Genomic DNA, 6,256 nt, shown 5'->3' with positions numbered 1-6,256 from the left:
GTAGATAATTATGTTAATCAACAATCAAATTTAGTAAATACACCTCCAGTATCACCAACAGCTTCAGCCATAACTGAAAATGTTAGTGAACTCCACAGGGAATTAAATGTACTTAATAAAGACGATATAGAAAAAAATTTAATAAAAGAAGTATCTAAAATTAAAAATTTACTTAAAATGAAACAGATATTAAAACAATATACTTTTGAAGAATTAAAATATGAATATTTAGATTATAAAATAAATACTCAAACTGAAGTTAAATTCTTTGATTGGTACAAACTTATTAAAGAAAATTCTTCTAATAAAAGTTTAAATCCAATTACTGTAAGAGATAAAAGACCAGAATGGATAGTAAATGATCAGACAATTAAAAGTGATTTTCCACCTAAAACAATTAGTAAATTAAAACATCAAGATCATGAAATTGTCTGTGCTCCATTTAAAAATATAAGGGAAAATGATATAAATAATAAATTAATTGAACAAAATAATTTTAGTAATGCCAGTTTAATTTGTTTAAATACACAATTAAAACGAATAGAAAATTTATTAGAAGAAAAACCAATTGTTAATGAGACTGTAAAAGGTAAAGAAAAGGTAAAAACTCATATGTTTAAACCTTATCAAATTTCTCAATCTAGTAAAAATGAATTTGTAAATACACTAAAAGATCAATTAAGTAAAATCCAAGTTCGTTCTAACACTACCCAACATGTAACCCCAGAAACTCCTCCTTCATCAGGATCAAGAAATATAAACATGATAGAAGAAAACACCAACTCTGATGTTAGTGAACCTGACTCAGAAAATATTAAACAATTTGAAATCAATCCTATAAATCATCATAGAGAACTAGTAAATCGGGCACCAGACCTAGGTATAATTGATAAACCTAATACTATATCTCAATTTAAATATAATGCTTCAACTATTTATGAATGGAACATAGATGGTTTAAGTGAATATAATATATTAAGTATTTTGCAACAAATGACAATGGCTGCAAATGCTTATAAAACTCAATCTATTATTTCAGATAGAGCTATAGCAGAAATCATTATAGCTGGCTTTACAGGCCAATTAAAAGGTTGGTGGGATTATCATCTCACTGATCAACAACATTTAGAAATCTTAAATTCAGTTCAAGTAAATGATGACGGTGAACCTATTTATGATGAAAATGGTGAGGTAATTCAGGATGCAGTTGCAACCTTAATTCTTACTATTTCATTACATTTTATAGGAGATCCATCTCACATAAAAGATAAAAATGCCGAATTATTAAGTAATCTTAAATGTAGAAATTTAGGTGATTTTCAACATTATAAAACTACTTTTCTCACTAGATTAATGTTAAGAGAAGATTCCAATCAAAGCTTTTGGAAAGAAAAGTTTTTGGCTGGACTACCTTATTTTTTAGGAGAAAAAGTTAGAAATCATATAAAGCAACAATTTGGACAACCTATTCCTTATAATAAATTAACATATGGACAGCTAATTAGTATAATCCAAAAGGAAGGTTTACAAATTTGTCAAGACTTAAAACTTCAAAGAAAATTAAAATATGAAATGCAAAAAACTAAAAAAGAATTAGGATCGTTTTGTAAGCAATTTGATTATAATTTCATATCAAACCAACGATGTGATGGTCAATGTTCTAAAACAACTAAACCTAAAAAATATTATAGAAATAAATACTCCAAAAAACAATATAGGTCTACACCTAGTCAAGATAAATTCTATAGTAAAAAGAGAACAAAACCTTCTTATAAACACAAAGATAAACGACCTTCTAAATCTACAACTAAAACTTCTTATAAAAATTTGACTTGTTACAATTGTGGAAAAAAAAGGGCATACATCTAAATTTTGTAAATTTAATAAAAGATTACATGAATTAAAATTAGAAGATGATGTTTTAAATAAAATTTATGAATTATATATTGATTCTGATTCTTCGGAATCTGAAATTGATGAAAGTGAAAATCAAATTGATGAATTAGGGACTACCACAAGTTTTTCCAGTTCATCCAACAAATCCATAAATATGCTTAGTAAAGATCAAAGTACATTATTACAAGTAGTAAATACAATAGAAGACCAAGAAACTAAAGCAAAACTTCTTAAAAAATTAATTCAAAGCTTTGATAAAGAAAAAGAAGTACCAGATATCACTCCTAAAATTCAACCTAATACTTATGATTTAACCACTATTTTAAATAAAAATAAAGGGAAAAAAGAGAATATTGACATATCTACTAAAGAATTACGCAATGAAATTAAAACTTTAAAAAATGAAGTTCATGAATTAAAACTTCAATTTCAACAGAATTCTAACAAAATAAAAATATTAGAATCTCAACTTATTTCCAGTTCTTCTTCAGAAGAAGACGAACCAGATAATAATTTAAAAATAAATGAATTAGATGAAGATGTAGATTGTAATTTTCTCAATTTATTACAAGAAATCACTTCACGAAAATATTTAGTAAAAATAAACATTCAAATAAATAATTTTGTGATAGATGCAATTGCACTCTTTGACACAGGTGCAGATTTAAACTGTATAAAATCTGATCTAGTTCCTAAAAGATATTGGTTAAAAACTAGTGAAAAATTAAGTACAGCCAATAAATCTAAACTTGAAATTATAGGAAAGACAGATGCAATAATCATAAATCAAGAATTAGAAATAAACACAGTATTTTTATTATCTCCTCAAATAAATTATATGGTCATTTTAGGTACTCCTTTTATAAACCTAATAACACCATACTCAGTAAAAGAAGATTGTATTAAATTCAAAATAAGAAATAGTAGAGCTAGATTAGAATTTACAGAAAAACCTAAAACAAAACAATTAAATTTGTTAAAAGCTCATTCAGTTAAAATATTAGAAATCAATTCTTTAATAAAATCAAAAGAAGAAAATATAAAAGATTTAAATAACAATATCCATTTAAATAGAATTCAAACTCAATTAGGCAGAGATCTTGTTAAACAAAAAATTCAAAATCTCCAAACATTAATGGAAAAAGAACTATGTGCTGAGCATCCAAGTGCATTTTGGGATCGTAAACAACACATGGTAGATTTACCATATGAAAAAGATTTTGATGAAAAAACTATTAAAACTAAAGCTCGACCAATTCAGATGAATCCTGAATTAATTGAGCATTGTAAAATAGAAATTCAAGATTTAATAAATAAAAAATTAATTTGTAAATCTAGAAGTCCTTGGTCATGTGCAGCTTTTTATGTCAATAAAAATGCTGAAATTGAACGAGGTGTTCCAAGACTAGTAATAAATTATAAACCATTAAATACAGCTTTAAAATGGATCAGATATCCAATTCCTAATAAAAAAGACCTACTAAAGAAATTATACAATGCAAATATTTTTAGTAAATTTGATATGAAATCTGGTTATTGGCAGATTCAAATTGATCCTAAAGACAGATATAAAACAGCATTCACAGTTCCATTTGGTCAATATGAATGGAATGTAATGCCTTTTGGATTAAAAAATGCTCCTTCTGAATTTCAGAGGATCATGAATGACATATTTAATCCCTATAGTAAATTTTGTATAGTATACATTGATGATGTGTTAATATTTAGTCAAACTATTGATGATCATTTTAAACACTTAAAAACTTTTTGTATGGTAATTAGGCAAAATGGTTTAGCACTTAGTAAAACAAAGATGGATCTATTCAAAACTAAAATTAGATTTTTAGGCCATTATATTGAACAAGGTAAGATTCAACCTATAGAAAGAGCACTTGTTTTTGGTGAAAAATTTCCTGATGAAATTACTAACAAACCCCAATTACAACGTTTTCTTGGTTGTTTAAATTATGTAATTGATTTTTATCCCAATTTAAATTGCATGATAAAACCATTACATAATAGACTTTGTAAAAATGCTGGTCCTTGGACAACTCAGCATACTCAATTAATAAAAAAGATAAAATCATTGGTAAAAGAAATTCCTTACTTATATATTCCTGATCCTAATGCTTTTAAAATTGTTGAAACTGATGCTTCTAATATTGGTTATGGAGGCATTTTAAAACAAAAAGTAAATGGTAAAGAAAGGATCATCCAATATACTTCAGGTCATTGGACTCCAACTCAATTAAATTATTCTACTATTAAAAAAGAAATTTTAAGTATTGTTATTTGCATAAATAAATTTCAATCTGATCTTTTAAATCAAAAATTTTTACTTCGTATTGATTGTAAATCTGCAAAAGATGTTCTGCTGAAAGATGTCCAAAATCTTGCCTCTAAACAAATTTTTGCTCGATGGCAGGCACTTTTAAGTATTTTTGAATTTGACATAGAATATATTAAAGGCAATGATAATAATATTCCAGACTTTCTAACTAGAGAATTCTTACAGAACCATGGGAAGAAAGAAGGATAAAGGGAAAGAAATTAAACAAAATTCCGGCTCCCCAACTAAAGCTCTTTCTGAGCACTCTGAAGACCTTAAAACCTTAAACACTAAAACCACTCCTCCTAAAGATCTTAAAAAATGGATTGAAGAACTTTCTCAATCTCCCGAAGTAATTAAAGCCCTGCAGGGTATGGCATCCTCTTCCACAGAGGACCCAGGTATGTCTTCTAAATCTAAAGCGATCGTATCCGCTCATGATACGGCTACTCTGTCTCAAACGGTAGACAGTAAAGAGTTATCAAATCCGTTGATGGCTGTGGATTTGCCAAAAATCCAATATAAATCTACTAGTAGTATACATAAATGGTTTGATAAAAATTTATTTGATTTTGAAATCGAAGTTGAGGATGGATATAATCATACCAATCCTTGGCAAATTATAAAAAATTATTATCCTGAGAATTGGTTTTTTATGCCAACAGATTTGTCAAAACCTCAGGCTTATTATAATAATATATTATTAGATACTGAATCAGTCAACATCAAACATACTTTTGATAAAAATGGCATTATTTCTTATTCTTCTATAAAAATAAAACGCGTCATCCATCCTAAGGATTGGCCCGTACCTTCTTTAGTAACACCAGTAAAATTTAAAGGATTACATAAATATAATATGAGTTATAATTATTTTGATTATAAAAAAGCATGGGATACGATATTTTGTCTTCAAAATCCCACCACTACTCATTCATGGTTAATATATTTTGATCAAAATATACGCACTGATTTCAAAATCCCAAATTGGTTTAAACGATGGTGGCAATTTAAGGGAATTTCAGAGGATCATGAATGACATATTAATATGTCATTCATGATCCTCTGAAATTCAGTGTGCCTATATTTATTTAAATCCTAGTAATAATCTTAGTGCTATACATATATATGACTTATGTAGATTGTTCTATATATATATATATATATATATATATATATAGAGAGAGAGAGAGAGAGAGAGAGAGAGAGAGAGAGAGAGAGAGGCTATTTTGCAAGTCGAACGTTCTTTATAGAGTATTGCACGTAAGTCCAACGTTCTTTGTAGAATATTGCACATATCGCAAGAACAACACTTTGATTGCAAATCCACATTCTCTTGGAGGCTATTGCATAAACAACGTTTTGATTACAAATCCACATCTTTAAACGCGTGTGTGTATATATATATATATATATATATATATATATATATATAGAGAGAGAGAGAGAGAGAGAGAGAGAGAGAGAGAGAGAGAGAGAGAGAGAGAGAGAGAGAGAGAGAGAGAGAGAGAGAGAGAGAGAGAGAGAGAGAGAGAGAGAGAGAGAGAGGGGCTATTTTGCACAAACAACATTTTGATTGCAAATCTACATCTTTAAACATATATATACTGAAGTAGATATATCTCCATAGATAGATATAGATTAGTTGTGTTTTGAATTTAAAAATTCAGCTAATCGGGCTAGATTTTACATAGATAATTATTAAAATATTATTAGATTATTTAAATTGTCTAATAAGAATATAAAAGAATTTAAAAATTTCTAAAAAAAAATAAAATGTTGCACAAACAAAGATTTTAAAACTTTCTCTTTGTCTGAAAAATTTATCTGTGCAAATAATTTTTATTATAATTTTTAAAAATTATAATAATTACAAATAAAAAATGAAAAAAAAGTATATTCTTAAACATTTCAAATTTTAAACATTTTTTATGAAAAAAGTTGTAACTATTATAATTTTTAAACATTTCAAATTTTAAGTGTTATCTTTTTTTAAATTTATTTTTAATAAATATATATGATAGGGAGACA

Source organism: Jatropha curcas, chromosome 8 (genome assembly GCF_041381405.1).
Source record: "Jatropha curcas cultivar XTBG-Jc1 chromosome 8, XTBG_Jcur_1.0, whole genome shotgun sequence".
NCBI classification, from domain to species: domain Eukaryota; kingdom Viridiplantae; phylum Streptophyta; class Magnoliopsida; order Malpighiales; family Euphorbiaceae; genus Jatropha; species Jatropha curcas.
Note: the sequence above shows the minus strand (reverse complement) of the source record.